This window comes from Protopterus annectens, chromosome 16.part0 (genome assembly GCF_019279795.1).
Source record: "Protopterus annectens isolate FY-2018-M chromosome 16.part0, PAN1.0, whole genome shotgun sequence".
Classification (NCBI taxonomy): domain Eukaryota; kingdom Metazoa; phylum Chordata; order Ceratodontiformes; family Protopteridae; genus Protopterus; species Protopterus annectens.
The window spans coordinates 532,482,326-532,504,188 of NC_056750.1; positions in this window are offsets into that span (position 1 = coordinate 532,482,326).

A 21,863-nucleotide genomic window follows, 5' to 3' on the forward strand; every position below is an offset into this window, starting at 1 on the left:
TCGCACAAAAGTAGGCTTCGGCACCGAGGGTTCAACGATCGGTTCCTCTTCTACTGACTCCGAAGACTCAAGAGGTCTCAGAGGAGGATCTGTTGGAGATACAGGGAGGGCTTCCAGTTTTGAGACCAACTGGGACGAAACCGCAATTAACTTGGACAGAGCCGTATTCTCCATGAGCTTCTGTAACACACGATCCACGTCAGTATCCGATAAGGGTCTGGAAGAACGGGTCAAAGGGGTCGAAGATGTCACCGACCGAAGGAGCGAGGGTGGAGGCACCTCTGACACCGGCTCCAAGACCTGGGGCTCGATAATAGATAATCGCTCGGTGCTTGGCCCCGAGGTCTGTGGAGCAGACAACCGAACCTTAGAAGACTTGCTCAGAGCTGATGACTTGGGCTCCGACACCTTCGAAGTCTTCGACCCCTTCGAAGACTTAGATGTCTGATCAGCCTTTTCCAAGGCTTCTTGAAAATCAGGCTTTAATAAGCCCCTCTCTATCAGCTTCCTGCGCCTTTCCATCATGACCCTTCCACTGAAGGAGTGACAAATAGAGCAGTCCTCCTGCAGGTGGAGAGGGCCAAGACAGTAGACGCAGAAAGCATGATTGTCAGTGATGGACATCTTCTGACCACACTGACACCTTTTAAATCCAGATTTAAATTTTTCAGACATAGCTGAAAAGAACCACTTTACTATAGCAAGAAGAGGTTATAATAATAATTATATAACTCTAGGTTAGTAAAGATTATGAATAGCTAACAAAATAACAATCCTAATTAACTATGAGGTTATGAATATATAATATAAGAATATAGTATATATAGGAATAATGAGTAAATATCAACACACAACTATATAATTAGCTAAATACTAAGAGAAAAAAATTTACTAATACTACTAACTGTCAGAGCCCTGACAGAAAAATATAGGCCTAAGCCGAAAACTATTATATATAAATTCTCTAAGGTTAACAAAACCTGGCTAAATAAGCACACACACACTAATCTATATATATAAATCTAGTAAAAGTTTTAAGCAGTTCTAATATTAGGAATAATTAGAAAAAATAGAACATTTTTAACTGGCCCGAGTTCTCTCGATGCGATCAGCTGCAGCGACAAACTAGATCCGAGGGATGGTAGAGGAGGATCATGGGATATAGACTGTGCCTCGAGCTTTCTTTCAGATGCAGAGCTTGTGAAGCGGCCGACTCGGAGCCGAGGATCGGCTCCGAACCCGTGTGTAAGAACAAGCGGCAAGATCTAACAATTTCACATTTAACGTTTCACAGTTTCCAATAGCATTAGTTCATAACCATTTAGCATCACAGTATAAAATTTTGCATTATTCTCTTGTCTTCATTGCAGGTGTTAAAGTCAACTTTTGCTGAGTACTCATATACAATACTGGCATAAAATATGTCTTTACTGAGGTGCCAGTGCAATGATTTTTGGCACTGGACTTGTACCCCTCCTCCCAGTTTAGACTCATTTGCAGTAAACTTCATTATAAGAATGCAAAATTGTATGTGTGTCTTTACTGCAAAAGCTATAACTAAAGTGCATTTTATAGCTGAAGGTCATGATAAAGTATTCTGAAGAAACAATAATACTTTGTACAGTTACAGGGAAATAGTCCATCATTATCAGGTACCACCAGTAGTCTCTTGTAGTCATTTGGATTCTGTGATTTTACTAATTGTTTCACAAAAATATACATTTTGTATTTCTTCAACCTGACACACAGTATGTATCTCAGTCATATCACTTATGCACTCATAAAATAAGGACCAAAACTTTTACTATTCCCTAAAGAAAAGAAAAATTTTCTGTATTTTTGTTACAGTAAAGTGCACATATTCTGCATACTTTGACAGATATGTGCATATTTCAGATTATGCTTCTCATAGTAGTACATACAAGCATCTAAATACATATTTGTCCCCATTTTACATCAGGTGCCTCAGTTGCCTTTAGTCCCCCCCATCTTCAGCAGCTGCCAGCAGGTCTGTTTACTATATTCATTTATTTTTATATGTTAATGCCATGCTCATGCACAGATTTCTGTTACTATTCACGTAACCTTGGCTGAGTCTGCAATTAGTCATTTGTGATCAGTGTTCTACCATGGTAAACAAATAAAAAAATTCATACTTATTTAGTTATGATCAGAGATCCAGTCATACTCCTTTGTAGCATCAGTAGCTTCAGCTTCTCTGCTGTACTGCTAGATGCAAAAAGAAAGTGTAGAAGTGCAAAGTAATGTACAGCTTTGAAAGCTATAAACACTTATATACATTACTACTATGTTGGCATTCAGGCACTGGATACATTCTGTTACTGTTTGCCATTCAATCGGGTTGTGGTACCTGTAGCGCATTCTTCTGAGCTACCTTTACTTGGCTTTTGCATTACATAAGAGGTCAGCAAACTGGCTTAGCAAGATAATAAAAACCATCTGCTTGGAGTATAAATGGATGATGACTTCATGTGTATTGTATCAAAGAAAATCTAAGGCCACCAAAGGACATGTTTGTTTTTAACAAAAGTACTAATCATTAATCATACTGGAAAATAAGTGGTATGCATTGATTATGTGGGTAAACATATTTTATGGTAGTAAAAGTGCGTTTTGCAATATTCAAAGTATACTGTGAAATAGTCATATTAATTATTTATACACAGCGATATAATGCAACTTTCCTATAGCGAGACACTATGTAAGGATCTATTTAATAATAAAAAACTGAGTAATTTATAATTTTTGTAAAGCCATTTGAGTGATCTCATAACAATGACTAATACAAAACTTTTAATGGTGTATTTTAATTCGAGTTGTAGTAATAATTATGACCTGAAGAGCAGAGCCTAAGATGTCAGAACTATTACAACACAATGAAAACTAAAACTGACTGACAAACAATGCTATATTAATGCCTGCATCAGTGGCATAGAAGGATGAAGTCCTGACTGTAGCCCAGGCAACCCAAGTTCAATTAGCAGTTCAGCTAATTGAAGATGTAGGCAAGGGAGATGATTTTGTCCGTCCTTAGGGGAGGGTGTGTGGATCCACGCTCATACCACATAGACTTCCTTGTTGGCAGAACTGATATGAATTAAAATCCTGAATGTAGGCATTAGGTTCATCCAAGTCACAAGTGATGGTGGTAGCCTTCATACTAGGTGAATGAGAGCATGCATACACCTGGGAAAGTATCACAGTGATGTGGATTGCTTATCTGTCTACCCTAGGAGTAGTGTTAGGCTAATACTAATGCTCTCAGCTGCCTGGATGCTGGCAAGAGTACAAACTCCATGATGTCCACCTCCAATCAGGAGATGAATCCCCACCACTAAGAAACAAATGGGCTTGAGTCCAGTAGAAGGGGGCTCGAAGGTTGGTAGGCAAGCACTGGTGGGGTAAGAAAAAATGTTACAATAGACTTTATTTCTTAGTCTTTATAGTGCATGACATTTTGAATTATTTTTTTCTATTTTTTAAACATTTATTTTCATTTGTCCTGCTTCTTTCAATGTGGTTGCTTCTCATTAGTGGCTTCTGCTGCAGAACTGGGGATATGACTGATTGTTTTGCATTCAGGTTATAATAAACTTGCCTTCAAATTGGTTCCTAGTTTAATTTGGTTGAAGTTACATATGTGTTTGACTTATTTTTTCTATGTATTTTATCTTTTCTTTGTGGTTTTGTTTTACCTTGTGGCACCAGCACACAGTGTACTTTAGATCTTATAGTGTTATGTCACTTTCATCACTAATGACAAGTCTTGCAATGTCTGGCAAAACAGCATGATGTATACACAACTTGTTTTTTTCTGCTGCATAACAATTCATCATACATTATGAGATTATTTATTAATTAGGCAAGGCTACATTTTGCAGCTTTACAGCTACAAAAAATCAACTATCAAGAGAATGCAACTGTTTTCTCTAACAAAAACTGATTATTGATTTATGTAAAGAAACAGTTTACTGTTGATGTTATGTCCCATTTCGTCTAGAGAGGTTTTTGGCATTAGAAATAAAAACACATTTTCTTAAGACACCATCAGAACTTTGCTTGATAGAGAATGAGACTGTTTCTTTTTATGGAAACAATTTGTACAGTGTAATTCTTGGAAGAAATTTGATGTATATACCATGATCTGATGTGAAAAATGAAAAAAGTTTGATTATTGGTATAAAATACATTTTACAAAGTATCTGTTGGTATGAAACAAATAGAGTAATTATTGGCATCAAGGCATTTTTTTGCCATGCAATTACTGGCAAAAGCAAACCTGCAAAATGATTGTTGGCACAAAGAAAAAATGCAGAGTGAATTTGGCATATCTTAGTAATACTAAATATTTATCACATAATATATCATATAAACTGACTTTTGTACATTAGTGTAACAGTAATGTCATCGGACGTCCTTGGAAATGAAGGAAGCATAAGATGAAGGGCACTAATAAAAAGTTGACAGCTTTTGATGCTACTGTGTATGACAGAGAAAATTAAAAGAAAGTTGAATAATTATTTAATGCAATAAGTATCGACACTCATGGGCTAATGAGTGATGTACAGTTTATTAGCACCAGAAAAGCCATATCAAAGCCATTCAAGGACACTGTAGAGACTTAGCAAAATCACTTATGCATTAAACAAATAGCTGTTGCAGAACAATTTAGATTCCTTAAGACAGACTGGTTTAAAATGAGAGGAATATTTCAGTACATAGCAGGACTGTGCAGGCTAACAGGCCACTGACATTTTCAAATAAGTATGTGTTTATGATATGTTGAGTAACCTTTCAGAGAAAGCTACTGCTACAGAAAGATTTAATACTGCAAAACATGGTAAGTATTGTAAATGGCTATTGGAACAAGTGAAATAAATGCCTGTAAACTTCATCAAGGTACAATTTTGTCTAAGTAATAACATAAAATGGCCACTGCAAAAGGATTTTTTTTGCAGCAATATATCATATAATGCTTGTAACTTTTTGTTGAAAAGAAAAGACTACAAAAAAATCGATTGTCCTACTGGTCACTGAGATTTGTCCTCTATATTGATGCCAACTGCAAAGCACTGTAATCTGCCGAGACTCTGGGTCCACTATGAATAATTGCACCTTTAATGCAGTCATTAGACCTTAAAACATCTAAAACCTTGGAAGGTTGCTAATCAAAACAGCAAAACTCCTAAAGTTTCAAAACACAAAAAAATTTTGGGTAGGCAAGCTTCCCTGCACATCCCCACATTGGGGTAAGGCTTCACGCCCTAAAATACATACAGCTATACATATATATGTGTATGAGTCTTTGACAACATTTGCTACTCCAAAGAGCATGTATACACACACACATATATATATATATATATATATATATATATATATATATATATATATATATGTCACTGAAAGCTTAAAAAAGCGAACGATGAATAATCAACCACATGTTAGCAAAAGCTTACAATCTCGAAAGCTCAAAAAAGTGATTTTTTTCCAAGGGAAAAAAATCATTGTTCCAAAAAAAAATTGAAATAATACATAACGTGGGGGGCTTCACCCCCCACCCCCCCATTTAAATATACCAACTCCGAGATCGCACTACAGTGCTGAAAATGGCAAAGTAACGGAAGTGGCCAAGCAAATTCTTTCCCTGGGAAAGAATTTGCTTAAAAGCCACTTTGCTATTTTGCCTTTTTGTTATTTTAAGCTCGACCAAGATGCATTTGATAGAATGTGTCTTCGGTCATCTAATAGGAACCTTATAAATACATATATGCATATATATATATATATATATATATATATATATATATATATATATATATATATATGGGTCTACTTCTAAATTTCAGAGTTTCAAAACTTCGAATTTCTTATGGTTAAGACCATAAGATCGAAGTTTTGAAACCTCGAACCATTTAAATGGAAATTACCCTACAGCACAGAACAGTATATTTATTATTTTCCTCACAGTAGTGTGATCTTGGAATTGGCATATTTAATTAGGGGGTGTGTGGGGTGCAGGGGGGCTTGGCCCCCCCGCAAAAATGTAAAAGAAAAGATTAGCCACTTACTTCCCACGCTCTGGCACACATATGCATACACTCACTAAATCTATCCCCAAACATACCCCATATCCTTGCCTTAAACACTCATAATCATACACACACAGTTAATATATCTCCTTACCTAACCCTAACAAATACACATTCTCAAACACACATACACACACACACACACACACACACACACACACACACACACACACACACACACACACACACATATATACATATATACATAGATATGTGTGTGTGTGTGTGTGTGTGTGTACAAATATATATATATATATATATATATATATATATATATATATATATATATATGTATATAAAAACCCACACATATATACATAAGTTCACAGGGTACAGGGATTTCTCAGATGAGTGGTTCATGGGGGCTTGCCCCCTGCAAAAATACTATTTTTTCAGTAGTATTTTCAGTAGTTTTGGAATGGCCCAACCAGAGCCCAGACTTAAATCCAATAGAAAATCTGTTGGGTGCCCTCACAATCAGACAGATTTGGAGTGCTTTTGCAAGGAAGAATGGGCAAATAGTGCCAAGTCAAGATGTGCCATGCTGATAGACTCCTAACCAAGAGGATTGAATGCTGTAATTAAATCAAAAGGTTCTTCAACAAAGTATTAGTTTAAGGGTGTGCACACTTATGCAACCAGCTTATTGTACATTTTTTATTTTTTATATATTTTCCTTTAACAGATTTGTTTGTTTTTCAATTGAATTGTACAGGTTATCGGTCACATTAAAGGTGGGAAAAGTTTTGAAATGATTTATTGAGGTCTCATTTTTTTATATCACAAAAACATGGCATTTTAACAGGGGTGTGTAAACTTTTTATATCCACTGTACATAACACAAGATGTTGCTTCGCAGCTTAGAGAAATCTGTGCTTGTAATGCATTATATTTTAATCTGACATCAACTAAACACAATTATTGATATTGGGATTCTAGTATGGATTTAGGTAAACTAATATTAAAAATATACACATTTATTTCTGTAAATGAATGTTACAGTTACCGTCTGACTGACTGAGAAAGAGAGAAGTATGCATGTCACTCCTGTTCCAGGCCCCCGGTAGAAAAAAGGTAGGCTGCTGGCCATCCACTCACTCCAGTTATGCAAAAAAGATAAAATATTCAAAACTCAGGACTGAGACAGTGCTCCAATAATTAAAAAAAAAATGATATATAATGATTAAAATACTAGCAAGTGCTTGAAGCAAACTGTTCAGGAGTTACATTTTTAAATGCTAGCGTCTAGCCCAACAGCAAGCAAATCAACCAGGACAAACAACAGGTAGTTCTCTTGCTGTGGGAGCCAAAGATAAAGTCTTATAACTGCCTTGTCTATACTTCCTCTCCATCTACCCAGCCAATCAGAAATCTTTGTGGTGGTGCCAGAGGCTCATGCCTTATATAAAATGTAGGGATTAGCAGGTGCCCATGCAAAATGGCATAGAAGGGGGGGGGGTGGGAAGCTAAGCAGCCAAGTGCTCCAGATTGTGTGGAACACTCCACATTTGTGGTCGATTAAGCTCCGTGTTCCACTGTTCCGCAATGAGCACCTGTTGCTCCGCTTTGTGACTTTTGACTGGCTTGTGCAGTTGCAGCCAATCGGCATCGCAATATACAAGCCAGTTTTTTGCAAAGAATTTTCTGTTTGGAAAAAAGGTGAGTGTCCATTTGTCATGTGTGTTAAACACTTCAGGGTGGAATTACAAGTGCTGGAAGTTTTGAAACGGTCGTTGTTTGTACTTATACAAAAAAGGTAAGACAGGACAGGTCAGATAATTAGTGGCAGAACATTTATCAACAAAGCAAAGAAGAATGCATACATCTGCAAAAAGATTAATGTATAAGACAAACAACAGGTAGTTCTCTTGCTGTGGGAGCCAAAGATACTCCTGTAACTGCCTTGTCTGTACTTCCTCTCCACCTACCCAGCCAATCAAAAGTCTTTGGGGTGGTGCCAGAAGCTCATGTCTTATATAAAATGTATATATACAAATACAAAAATAAATTGCACTTATTCATCTGCTTTTACTATATTTGTGTTTCTTCCTACTTTATTGCTAGGGGCATTGACTACAACTCTGATCTGCGCTATATAACAATAAGTATCTTTTTCTGTGCATTTAAAGTGTTTTTTTTATTGTATCTTCTTTATTTTCTGAAAAAAAAAACAAACAAAAAAATATGTACTTGTTTCCCACCTTTCTAAGCTAGTATAGTCCAGTTTTCAGGTTAGTGCTGAATTCAGGGCTGTGTTATTAATTTCTGTGTTTGCCCATACCTTACTTGGATAGAAGGAAATTTCTCTGTTCACCTGTGAGAGAGGGGAGCTTTGAGCAGCCTATATGTCCCTGGAGAAGTGGTTTCAGCCCAAACATTAGTAGTTTATTGGCCATTTTGGGCTAATTTCTCTCTCTTTCATTTCCCTGCTATAAATACCGCATTTGCTCTTTTTTGTATGCCGGGCAGCGCTGGTTAGCTAGGGTAAAACTATTCCCGGCTCCACAAAGTCTCCTGTTCAATTTTTCCCTTGGAACTAGACAAACTTTCAACTTAAGCACTCAAGCCATTAATTTCTCAGCCCAGCACTTGCTCAAAACTCATAGCAAGCACTTATAAACCCTAGCACTAGACCCTCCTGTACTATACAGAAGGACAAGGCTCTCTATTCGACCTTACCAGCCATCCAGTAAAACAGTTCACAGTACCTATCCAGGCATGTCCAAAGGGCAGTTTCAGGTGTACTCTCCAGTCCAACTGGTGAATCTGGGTATTTTGAGACAATGTTACAACTGTCTCATGTACACAGACAACCCTCTCCTCCTACCACCAAACACTAATACATGCGAGAGATGCAATTATACAGCCAAACTGGAGGCTAAGCTATCTCAACCCAAGACTGAATCAGACAGTCAAAAGGAGAAGGGAAATACTTGTATCACACCAACAGTCTCACATAGACCCATTAAACCAGCACCGGCAAAACACACACATAAAGACATGAAAACATACTTGGAGGCTCTAAATAAAAATCTGCGAAAGCAACAGAGACCTCCAAAGCAAACATCCAAGCAACCTCCACCCCACAACACAAACCATGAAACACATACTTCACAAAATTAGAAGTTATGTACCTACCATAACGTTCCATATTAGTTGTCTTCTCTCGCCTTCTTTCTTGCTGGATGGGTTTGGAGCCGATCCTCTGCTCCGACTCGGCACTTGCTAAGCTCGAGAGCTAATTTTACCAGCTTGAGGCAACCCTATATCCCATGATGCAAGGCGGAGACTACCCAGATCTCGTTTGGTAGCTAAAGAAACAGTAATATTTTCTTCCAGCTGAAGAGGAGGAAGAAAAATAACAATACTAAATAACATCATAACCCTCTAGAAAGGATCAACGTAATCTAGTGACACTAGAAGTTGAACAGCTAGAAAAAGGGAATAACCTCTTAATAGAAGATGCATAATTTTCCCGGTCAGACCAGGCTAGGGGGATGGAGGGCGGGACGCAAGAAAGAAGGCGAGAGAAGACAACTAACATGGAACTTTATGGTAGGTACATAACTTCTAAATGTTAAGTTGTCAATCTCGCCTTCATTCTTGCTGGATGGGACCGCGTCCCTAGCACCCTCTATCCTGGGTGGCTCAATGGAACAAACTCTTGAGAATGGTGGAACCAAAATTCGCTCCGTCTCTGGAGGCCAAATCTAATTTGTAATGTGAAACAAAGGTATGAGGAGAGGCCCATGAGGCTGCTGCACAAATAGTGTCTATTGGAAGTCTAGCTTGAAAAGCTGTAGATGTAGCTAGAGCTCTGGTAGAATGGGCTTTTGGGTTAGAAATCAACTCTTTGCCTCTGAGCTGATAAATTTAAGTGATCACAGAAGACAGCCATCTTAAATAAAGTTACCTTAGAAACTGGAAGGCCTTTCCTGTTCTCTGCATAGGATAGAAACAGTTGATCAGATTTCCTAAAAATTTTAGTCGTGTCCAAATAATATCTGAGCTGGCGGTGAACATCAAGACAATATAACTTTTGTTCCGCTCCATCAGAATAATTCGGGAAAAATACTGGAAGATCAATGGATTGATTTAGGTTCATCTGCGATGCCACTTTTGGTAAGAAAGATGGATTAGTCCTTAGAGATACCCTATCTTTGTGGAATATTAAACAGGGAGGGCGAATGCAGAGAGCATGAAGCTCAGATACTCTCCTGGCAGAAGTAATGGCAACTAGAAAAAGTGTCTTTCAAGAAAGCAATTTCAAAGAACAGGCAGCTGCAGGTTCGAACGGGGGAAGAATCAAGGATGTTAAAATTAAATTTAGATCCCACTGTGGTGGGGGGTCTCTAATCGGAGGTTTCAATAAAAAGATACCTCGAAGGAATGCCTTGCAAAGTTTATGTGACAATGTTGTGGTCCAAAAAGCCTATATGAAAATTTGAAATGGCTGCCAGTTGAACTTTCACTGTGGAAGAAGAGGATCCTGAATGAAAAATGTCAGCTAGGAAGTCCAATACCGAATGAATTGGAGCAGTATAGGGGTCTATGTTCCTAGCTTTTGCCCAGAAAGAGAAACATCGCCATTTACTAGTGTAAATCTTTCTGGTAGAAGATTTTAGGGAAGCTACTATGATATCCCGTACAGGATTAAAAATCATAGCAAGCCTGGCTAAGGATGGAAGTGGAGCAACCAAGCAGTGAGGTTGAGAGAAGGTATGGATTGGTGCAGTTGACCCGACTGGTGGGTCAGAAGATCTGGAACCGGGTCCAGATGCCATGACTGTACCAAGAGGGAATGATGTAGGAACGGAAACCATATCTGTCGAGGCCAATAAGGGGCAATGAGAATCAACTTGGCTCTCAAGGCGGTTGCTTTCTGAATTAGCTGAGGTATCAGCGGTAAAGGGGGGAAGGCATAAAGAAGTCCCCGGGGCCAATCTTGGGTTAGAGCGTCTCTGGGGGGATGGCCTGGAAGGGGGAAGAGAGAGAAGAAGTCTGGGCATTTGCTGTTTTGAGGTGTAGCAAAAAGGTCGCAGCAAGGAAGGCCCCACTTCCGAAAAATCTCTTCCGTCACTGACTGTTTGAGAGACCACTCGTGAGGCATGAGAATAGCTCTGCTCAATCTGTCCGCTATGATGTTGGATTTCCCGGGGATGTGCGTTGCTATCAGAAACCGGTGAGAGGAGATTGCCCATTGCCAAAGTCTGAGAGCCTCTCGACACAGTGGATAGGACTTGATTCCACCCTGTTTGTTTATATACCACACTACGGACATATTGTCCGTTTGGACTGCAATAGTTCCCAGGGGAAGAGAGTCGTTGAGGGCTTGCAACGTTAAAAGCACTGCTCTCATCTCCAGAACATTTATGTGCAGATGGTACTCGAAAGGTTGCCAAGTGCATGGACCATTCTGCCCTGATAATGCCCCCCCCACCCTATCAGGGAGGCGTCCGACGTAACCGTGGCAACCAGGGCAAGAGGAACAAAAGGTCTGCCTTGATGGATTTGAGGGGACAATATCCACAAAGTCAGATGCCTTTTGCAAGTTGGAGTTACTATGATCTTGTGATGCATGGGAAGTTGTTGAAAAGACCATTGGGTGAATAGCATCCAATGTAGAAGACGCATGTAAAAGCGGGCAAGGGGAAAAAGTGTTATGGTGGCCGCCATAAGACCCAATACCTTCCGAGCAAATTTGGCCTGAATTTTGTTGCTGAGAAGAATCACCTGGACGTGTCTTTGAATGTCCAGGATCCTTTGGTCTGTTAACTTTGCTGAAAGTTGTACGGTGTCCAATCTTGCGCCTATAAAAGTAATAGATTGACAAGGCAACAAGGCAGATTTTTCGAAATTTATAGAAATTCCTAGCCCTCTGCAAGTGTGAATGGTGTAATTTCTGGCTTGGAGAAGCTGATGCCTGGTGGTGGCAGTGAGGAGCCAGTCGTCTAGATATGGAAACACCTGGAATCCTTGACATCTCAGGTGAGCCGTAACCACTGCCATACATTTGGTGAACACTCTGGGGGCTGTAGTGAGTCCAAAGGGCAGGGCTCTGAATTGGAAGTGACTGGTCCCCAGCCAAAAGCGGAGAAATCTTCTGGAGCGTCTGTGAATTTTTATGTGATAGTACGCATCCTGAAGATCTATCGAGCAAATCCAATTGTCCTTGCCCAGAAAGGGCAGAATGGACTGAAGCGTGACCATCCGGAATCTTGATTTCTTTACAAACTTGTTGAGTTTGCTCAAATCTAATATTGGTCTCCAGTCCCCTGTCTTTTTTGGAACTAAAAAGAACCTTGAGTAGATTCTGGATCCTATTTGTTCTGCTGGGACTGGCTGGATGACTCTTTTTACTAGCAGTTTTGATATTTCTAGTACTGCTAGTTCCCTTAGACCGGGTGAAACGTCTGGAAGGGTTCCCTTTTGTTGAATTGGGGTTTGAATAAAGGGAATTTTGTAACCCTCGGATATAATTGACTGTACCCATTTGTCTTGAGAAAGGGAAAGCCAGGCTATTGGGTACAGCGATAATTTTCCCCCAACTGCCTCCAAAGGCGGACAATCGGGCAACATCTCAGGGATGCTGGAAGGTTTTGTCAGAAAGAGGCTCTGTGCTACCCTGATTCTGCGGACCACCTCTGCCCCTAGGGCAGCGTCTATTATTGTTACCCCTTCTGCCTCTGGGGGTAAACTGAATTTGTGCGTCAGGCATGACTCCTTGAGATTTGCAGAACCACATTTTCCCTCCCTTCTGTCCTTTGGGGTAAGGTCTTGAAGGGGTGGAGAAATGGACTCCTATGGCAGAAAGAGTCTTGCCATCTTGTTTGCATCTAGTCAAAGTGTCTTTCACTTGAGGTCCGAACAAGGTCGACCCATCAAAGGGGGAGTTTGTGAAGGACGCCTTGAAGGGGTCTGCAAAATTACAAAGCCGCATCCAGGACTGACGCCTTAAAGCCACTCCTGTGCCTGCGGCCCTACTCGCTCCATCGGCTGCATAAGAAATGAGCCGCATGGAGGAGTTAACAATGGAGTTAAGGATTCCTAGCTGTGAGCTAATCTTATCCTGAGACCCAGCAGCTGACGGATCCTGTAAAACTTCTCCCAACTCTTTAAGAACATCTCTTTGAAGGCGGGTGAAGTGGCATAAGTAGTTCAGCGATCTCATGGCAAAAGTCGCTGAAGAAAAAATCCGCTTACCGTACCTGTCCATAGTCCTAGAATCCTTGTTAGGAGGATGGACAGGTACTGAAGGATCAGCTAATTCCTTCTTGGTGGCAGCAGCCACCACCATGGCATCAACTGGGACACCCTTTGTTAAATATTGTCTATCTTGTGGGGCTGTAATAAATTTTGAAGGCCTCCTAGGGATAGGTTCCACCGAATCCGGAGCCATCCACGCCTTCTAAGCCACTACCTCCATGAGAGAGTCGAAAGGCGGAGACACCCAGGAGGTGGAGGGTCGAGATCCGAATGCCTCCAGGTATACTGACTTGTCCTCGGAAGGATTAAGGGAGGGCCAGTTCCCCCTCTGCTTAAGGAGTTCAAGGATGTCTGAAAATGAGACATCCTCAGAGGAGGACCTTGGGGATCCCTCCGACTCATCCAGGTCAGTATCTGATGTAGTAGACTCAGGGGAGTCTAGATGTTTCCTCTTACATGTCCTCTTATGCGGGGGTTCCCCTGACAGATCAGGAGAAGCCTCAGAAGAGGAAGATATTCCCAATGGGGAAACCTGAGGCGTTGGATCTCTGGGTCCGGGAGCAAGAGAGTGGGAAGAGACGTCAGCAGGTACTGTAGTGGGAGGAGCTGATGGAACTGTCCATTGACTAAGCCCAGGGGCTAGTACACTCCTCATCATCTCGAAGCCTCCCCCGTCAGAGAGACCAGAAAGTTTCCATTCTGAAGAGATAGGAACCCCAGGCCTCACCGAGAGGGAAGGCTCCGAGGCAGATGTCGGGGCCGAGCTCAACAACGCCGATGCTCCGAGAGGGAGAACGGGGTCAGACAAGGGTCCGATGCCACTTGCCCCCTCGGAGCCAACGAGAGAGACCAGATGCCCGGATCCCTCCAATGAAGGTCTCAAGGAGGAAATCGGAGCAGAGGACGACGGAGCCGAAAGGGGTGGTATCGGCTCCGAAGCCACAACGGTGCCGGTTCCGAGGACCTCCGGCTCAGAGCTCTGTAAGAGAGTCGAAGGAGGAATGTTTGGTGGATGTGAAATAGCTACTGTCTGTTGAGATGGGCTATGGAGTATTTGGGCCAATGCCTGAGACTTTAATAGTCTACTCACCACTCTCTCGAGGTCGTGATCAGACAGCCTGGACGACCGAGAAGAACGGCTCCGATGGCTCCGCTCTGAGAGCAAGGGTGATCTCGGAGCCAAATGTATGGATTCCACTGAAGGGGATCAAGATCTCTTTTTTGAGATCGATGGAGCCAATGGATCCGAAGATACGTCGGCTCCAGCCGGAGCTGACACTGAATGTCTGGATTTGACAGTATCGGCGCCGGATGGAGCCGATACTGAGACTGGTAAGGTGGAAGGATCGGCTCTGGCCAGAGCCGATCTCGACCCTGGTGAGGATGAACCCGAAGCCGACGGCTTAGAAGTCTGAGCCGAAGGCTTAACAGGTTTCGAGGGCTTCCCCGGCGCCGACTTAGTCGGGGAGCTCTCGGGCTTCAATAAGCCCCTTAATATCAGCTTATTTTTTTGCTCCTGCAGGACTCTTGGGCTGAAAGCATGACAGATAGCACAAGAGTCCTGCAGGTGCGAAGGTCCCAGGCAATAAACACAAGAAGTGTGACCGTCTGTCAGATACATCTTCTGACAGCACGAATCACACTTCTTGAAGCCTGAGACCTTAGTGTCCTTCGACATAACTGTGTCAAGGAAACACAATATAGTAAGACACACACACACACAAAAACACTCAATCCAACAATTTAAAATAAACAGGGATAACACACAGTCATACACAAACAATCCCTGACAGGAAAAAATTTAGGGAGGGGAAGGCCTAAGGCCTAAGCTAGGGAAAGGGAATAAATTACTCGAAAAAAAGGGAACACTGACGGGAATAGGGCTAAAGTAAATCATTAAGGTTAACAAATCACAAATATATATATAAATTTAAAGGGGGGTAGACGAAAAGTCTCAAAAACTATTCACTTACCTAGAGCTGGTAAAAGAAGGCACCTCGTTAACGAAGCAGCAAACGAGATCTGGGTAGTCTCTGCCTTGCATCATGGGATATAGGGTTGCCTCGAGCTGGTAAAATTAGCTCTCGAGTTTAGCAAGTGCCGAGTCGGAGCCGATGATCGGCTCCGAACCCATCCAGCAAGAATGAAGGCGAGATTGACAACTTAACATCCAGTGTGCCATGCAATCACAGCCCTTAAGGCAAAATAACATACCCAACATACTAGTAATAGGTGACTCTATAGTCAGGCACACTGATGTCCCACTCACTAGGCTGAATAAAGAGAAGGTTACTGTTAACTGCCTGTTGGGTGTCAGGATCCGCCACATATCACAAGCAGTCAGGTCACTCCAGAACAAGTACAAATATGACTGTCATTGTCCATGTTTTTGTGAATGACCTGAGCCATACCTCCCTGGACTACATGAAAAGAGACATGGAAGAGCTCTCTGATCACGTAGCCCAGGCTGGTATGACCCTGACCCTGAGTAGCATCCTGCCCTCACCAAGAGTGATACCACGGAAAAAATTCTCGATTTCAACAATTGGCTAGGTTTCTGGTGTCATTCAAAGGGGATCCTGTCTCTGTCCAACTGGGATGACATGCTCGACAAGCCACGCCACTTCGATAGAGACAGCTTGCACCTGTCACCCTTAGGCTTTTGAATGCTGGTCAAGGCTCTTGTCACCCCCATAGTGCCTTTTTTAGGCAAGTCTCAAAAGACAAATCCAATGGCATAAATAGCACAAGTAACAAAAAACTGAGGGTAATGCTACTCAATGCCAGAAGTCTAAACCTCAAAATGCACGTACTCAAAGCACGCCTCAGTATGAAGAAAATCGATATATGTGCAGTAATAGAAACCTGGTTTAAGGCTCCAGAGGGCACCCCAGCACTGCCAGGCTACAACTCATACCATACATTTCGGCCACAGAACCTGAACCGAAATACAAAATGTGGGGGCGTATCCATATTCATCAAGGATACCCACACCTCCAGGTTAGTGGCACAGCACGATGCTTCAGAGATCATCCACGTGCAACTAACAATGGGCAAAACTGCAATTCAAATTGTAGCTTGCTACAGCTCACCCGCCATGTCCCAGGACCCCCATTCCATGTTTCTGGAAACACTGGGAAACAAAGGCCCTACCAAATATTGGGTGATTTCAGTTACCCAAACATTAACTGGGAGAACTACTCAAGTACCAACTCCCTTGCCCAACATTTCCTAGAATTTATAAACTCAAACGCCCTGGTTCAAATGGTCAACACTCCCACCAGAGATGATAACATATTGGACCTGGTCATCACCAACATGGGCAACCGGTGCTAGACACCAGAGGTCAACCCCTCGCTGGTTACATCTGACCATAAACAAATCACTTTGGATATCCACATTCTGCCCCTACCCCCCAGACAAGGAAACCACCATGAAAAACTTTTCAAAAGCAAACTTCATGTTACTTAAGACCAAGGTGGAAATTTTCAAAGACCCCATGCTGAAGGATAATGCTGCCCAAGCTGCAAAATCCTTTACTAATGCATTGTACGGGTACCTACAAGAATGCATGGATCGTGCCATCCCAAGCAAAACCAAGACTCACTCCTCCAAGAAAAGGGAACCAGTCTGGTGGACTCCTGCCATAAACAAGCAATACAATAGAAGGAGGAAACTAGTACAGAAAAGAGTAAAATCCCAAGAAGGGAAGACATCCCTGATCAGCATCAGCAAGAAACTATGACCCCTCATAAAATCATCCAAGGTTAGCTTCGAAGGAAAAATTACCAAGGACTCCAAAGATAATCACAAGGCATTCTTTAGCTATGTCAAGAATCTAAATGGCAATGCTCAGATCTGCTCAGAGTTAGTGCAGAATGGTGCAAAATACACTGAACTGACCAATATCACCAACATCCTGGCAGACAGGTTCAGTGCAAACTTCACCCCCCCCTCTTACCCCCAAAAGGGCCCATAACCATACCAGAAGAATGTAGAGCCCCTGAAATCACAGACACTCAGGTTAAAATAGCCCTCTCCAAAGCCAAAAACACAACATCAATGGGACCAGATGGTGTCCCAGGCTGCATCCTACACGAGCTCAAAGACGAACTAACCCCTCACCTAAACACACTGTTCAAACTCAGCCTAATCACAGGCTATGTACCCATAGAGTGGTGCACAGCAACGGTTATTCCACTCCACAAAGGTGGAGCCACAACAGACCCCGGGAACTATTTCCCTATAAGCCTGACTAGCTTGGTCTGCAAGGCTATGGAGCACATCATCATGGAACTCATTAACAGAGACATTGGGAACCTCCAAACACTGGACCCTACCCAGTTCATCTTTGTTAAGGGTAGATCATGCCTCCTAAACCTGATGGACTTCTTTGAGACAATTACCAAGTCTATAGATGAGAGAACGGTGGTACATACAGCCTACCTAGACCTTGCAAAGGCCTTTGACACCAGTCCCCATTCTGGTATTATAGACAAGCTCACCAGCCTGAACATAAACCCCTACGTCACAAGACGGGTTGCCAACTGACTCACGGACAGAACCCACATGGTGAGAGTTGCGGGAGCTAGGTCTGACTTTAAACCGGTTACAAGTGGCATTCCCCAGGGCTCAGTCCTAGGACCCCTCCTGTTCGGCATATACTTCTCAGAGGTACAGGCAACCATAGGAGGACTATGGCTGACCTAGTTCACAGACTACTGCAAACTAGGGGCTATAATTGACTCTCCAGCTGACACAGACATCCTCCAAAAGGGTCTCACTGAGACAGATACCTGGTGTCAAAATCATGGCCTCAAGCTAAATGCCAAAAAGTGCATAGTCATCCCCTTTGGAAAAAAACAAAGTACCCACAAACTACCACATAGATGGTAGTCCCCTAAATACAGAAGACATAATAAGGGATCTGAGGACCCAAGTAGATAGTAATCTCACCATTGATAATCACATTGCCAAAGTGGTTAGAAAATCCTTCTACGTGGCCACCTAATCACAAAAGGGTTTGCATCCAGATCAAAAGAGGTCATTGTGCCCCTCTACTCATCACTCATCAGACCCATCATAGAGTACAACGCCCCATTTGGGATGTACTTTACAAGACACCTGCAACAGCTGGAAAGACCACAGAAGTACCTCACCAAGAGGATAACTGTCCTCAAACAGATGCCCTATGCAACTCGACTGAAGAAACTCCAGCTGTACTCTGTTGCATACCGCCTACTCAGAGGTGATCTCTGCCTGACATACAAGGCCATGTCTAACCCAGAATTGATGGACATACTCCACCTAAAGAAAACCTTATCTCCTCGAGCCACATGCTCTAGGGATCTAAACCTCACCACAACAATAAATAGGACGTGCTGGAGGGATAGATTCCTGTCCCAGAGACTTTCCATGCTTTGGAACAAGATTCCAATCTACATTAGGCAGAGGTCCTCACTAACACTCTTCAAAAGAAACCTTGATGAGTGGATGGGAAACAGAAAGTTTACCCCAGGGATCACTTCAGTGGCTCTGCTGGACAGAGGTACAGGGAACTAATCTAAGGGGGCAGCGAAAGCCAACACATTCTGGCTAAGCTTATAAATGCCTTTGGGCAGATAGGTTCATAAGTTCATAGATTGGCACTAGACTATGTACTAAAGAGTCTGTGAATAAGTAATCTGACAAAATTATAGATAGCTAAAAAAAAAAAAAAGAAACCAGAGTGGAAAAAGAATGGAAAGAAAGTGAAAGTAAAGTAACTTAAAAGGCAGAAGGAAGAAACAGGAATTAAAACTCTGTAGCAGAAACAGATAGTCATATAAATTGGTTAATTCTTAATTATCTGCATGAAGCAATAAAAATAAGTATCAGAGCAGGATATGTAAGTAGTGCAAGTTTAGTGGGGGGGGGCAGTGGATATCAAGATCAGATAGTAACTGGAAACAGACACTGACAGTCATTTCATCTTTCAGCATGATAAAGTGTATTGCTATAGAGAAAGGAAGTATAACAGGAAAATTCTAAAGTAAACAGAAGCTGGACTTGTTCTGGTAGAAATAGAAAAGGAATTTATAAAGTGATTACAATAAAATGTGTTGTTAATGATATAAGTGAATTACATGACCACACTAGCGATATAATAAACAGGATGAATGTTTTGTCCCTTTCTGCTGTATAGATTACACTTTAATGCCTTTGTAAAACAGTAAACAATACAAAGTTAAAACACTATACATCTAAATATACTGTACTGCTGGGACCAGATGTGTATTAAATGTAATGCCAGCATTGTAGTCACTTCACATTTTCCACTGATTGGCCATTATGAGATGCCTTACTTGGTTGACATCAAGTGCCACTGAGTGTTTTTTTTTTATTCCATTAGTTTTCTGATATTAAAATTATACCAGCAAGTGGTACTGCATTACATTTTGGGATCCAAGTAATTTCTGATAGTAGGTAATTTTTTTTTACTCCTGTTAAGTGAGTGGCGCTTGTAGGACGTATGCATAGCTTCCTAATTTACAAAAATGAGGGCAAAGCCTGAACAATTTAAGGTACTTTAATATATTTTTATTTACCTAAAGCTATAGTAAAGCTTTTAGATTTGCAAGTCAAACTCACTCGCACTGCCCAAGAAACATCGCTTGCTCTATGGTAGGTATGCTAAGTAATTAAAGTTGTAGGGTTAAGTGCCAACTACTTCTGCTATATCATCATAGCCTGTTAACATATTATAGTTTCTTTTTTAATTAATCCAAAAGTTTTGGGTTTCTAATACCACAATAGGAATGGATCCCATTCCCAAATAATGCTACGATTAGATTTCAAGAAATTAGTGTTATTTCAGTCTGTAATATAGCCAAGAGTGCTTTTCTCAGCACACACAAAGTGCCCAGAATTATATATATATATATATATGTATATATACACACACACACTATATTGATAGCACATTTAAGTATGACTGTAAATTATTTTTTAGCCCTGTTACTCACACTACTACTGCAACTGTCTGGCTATTTTTCTTCCAGGTTTGCTTTTATTTCTGCAGCTGATAGCCCACTTCAACCAGTTCCCATGGAAATGGTGCGTTTCACACAGTGCAAAAATAGGGTGTTCCACATTTATTACTTTATTTATTTATTGACATTTGTTAACCGGGTTGGTCCATCTGGGCCAGGAGCCCATTTTCAGTGGAGACCCGAGGAGAAAAGCTCCAATAACATACAATAAAGTATACATGATAGTTTAACAAGCCAGATAGTACAATGACTAATTTCAAAAAACAGAGATTCAGGTGAGAAAAAAAAAAAAAACATTATATGTTATCATTACAATTCAGGCATTTCAAAAGCAAAAATATAAATATATTTTACTGGAGTGTATACAACAGAGTGTAGTGAGGTTATGTAGGGTCATGACAAGTACAGCCTTTTGTTCTCATAAAGTGTAGTTTGAGTTCTTTCTTAAATTGTAAAGGGTATGTTATGGAGTGTAAATGGGATGGAAGGTTATTCCATGCCTGAGATAGGGAGGATTTATAAAGTAATCTACCAACAGATTTTTTTGGTTGGTAGATGTTGAGGAGTTGTTGGTTAGAGATGCGAAGTGTGTGAGTTGGTATACAGGTGGACAGTAAGGAGGATGGGGCTGGGAAGGTTAATAGTTTATACAGTATGGAGTGGATTATTTGAAACTGAGATAGAAGAAGTTGTTGTGGGAGTTCTAGCCATTGTAAGGAGTTCAGAGAGAGGCAGTGGTGAGAGTTGTAGGGGGAGTTTGTGATGAACCTTGCTATTTTGTGGCATGTTTGTTGGAGTTTGGCCAGGGTAGTTGTTTGAATATTAGTGACAATAGGGGTGGCATAGAGAAGGGAGGGAAGAAGAAGAGCCTGTGATAGGGACAGTCTGGCATTGTAGGTCAGGAATCTACGGTGTCTGTAGAGCATGCCTAGCTTTTGGTGAGTTTTCTTTATATTTTGTAGAATGTGTAGGTTAAATTTAATTTCGTCGTCAATGATGGCTCCTAGAAGTTTTGTGTGGGAGTCAGGTTATATTTTGGTGTTATTGGAGGATGAGATAAGAAAGTTAGATTTCAGGTGAGAGAGTGTCCGGGGGAAGAATAACAGAAGTTTGTTTTTCTTAGGGTTTAGGATAAGTAGATTTTCAGCTAGCCATTTTTTCACTGATAGAAAGGGGTCCTGGGTGAGTGTCTGGAGGTCAGAGATGTTATTAGAAGAACAGATGAGTGTTGAATCATCAGCATATTGGACTAGTACTGATAGTTTGCAGGATGTATATAGTTCATTTGTAAAGATGTTGAAGAGGAGGGGACCCAGGATGGAGCCTTGAGGCACCCCAGTAGTTACTGGGAGGTAGGGTGAGCAGGCAGAGAGCCAGTGAACAGATTGCTGTCTGTCAGACAAATAACTAGAAAAGAAGGTAAGGGTGGAGGGAGCTAGGCAGAGGTTAGACAGTTTAGTCAGGAGTAAAGGGTGAGAGACAGTGTCAAAAGCTTTTGAAAGATCAAGAAAGA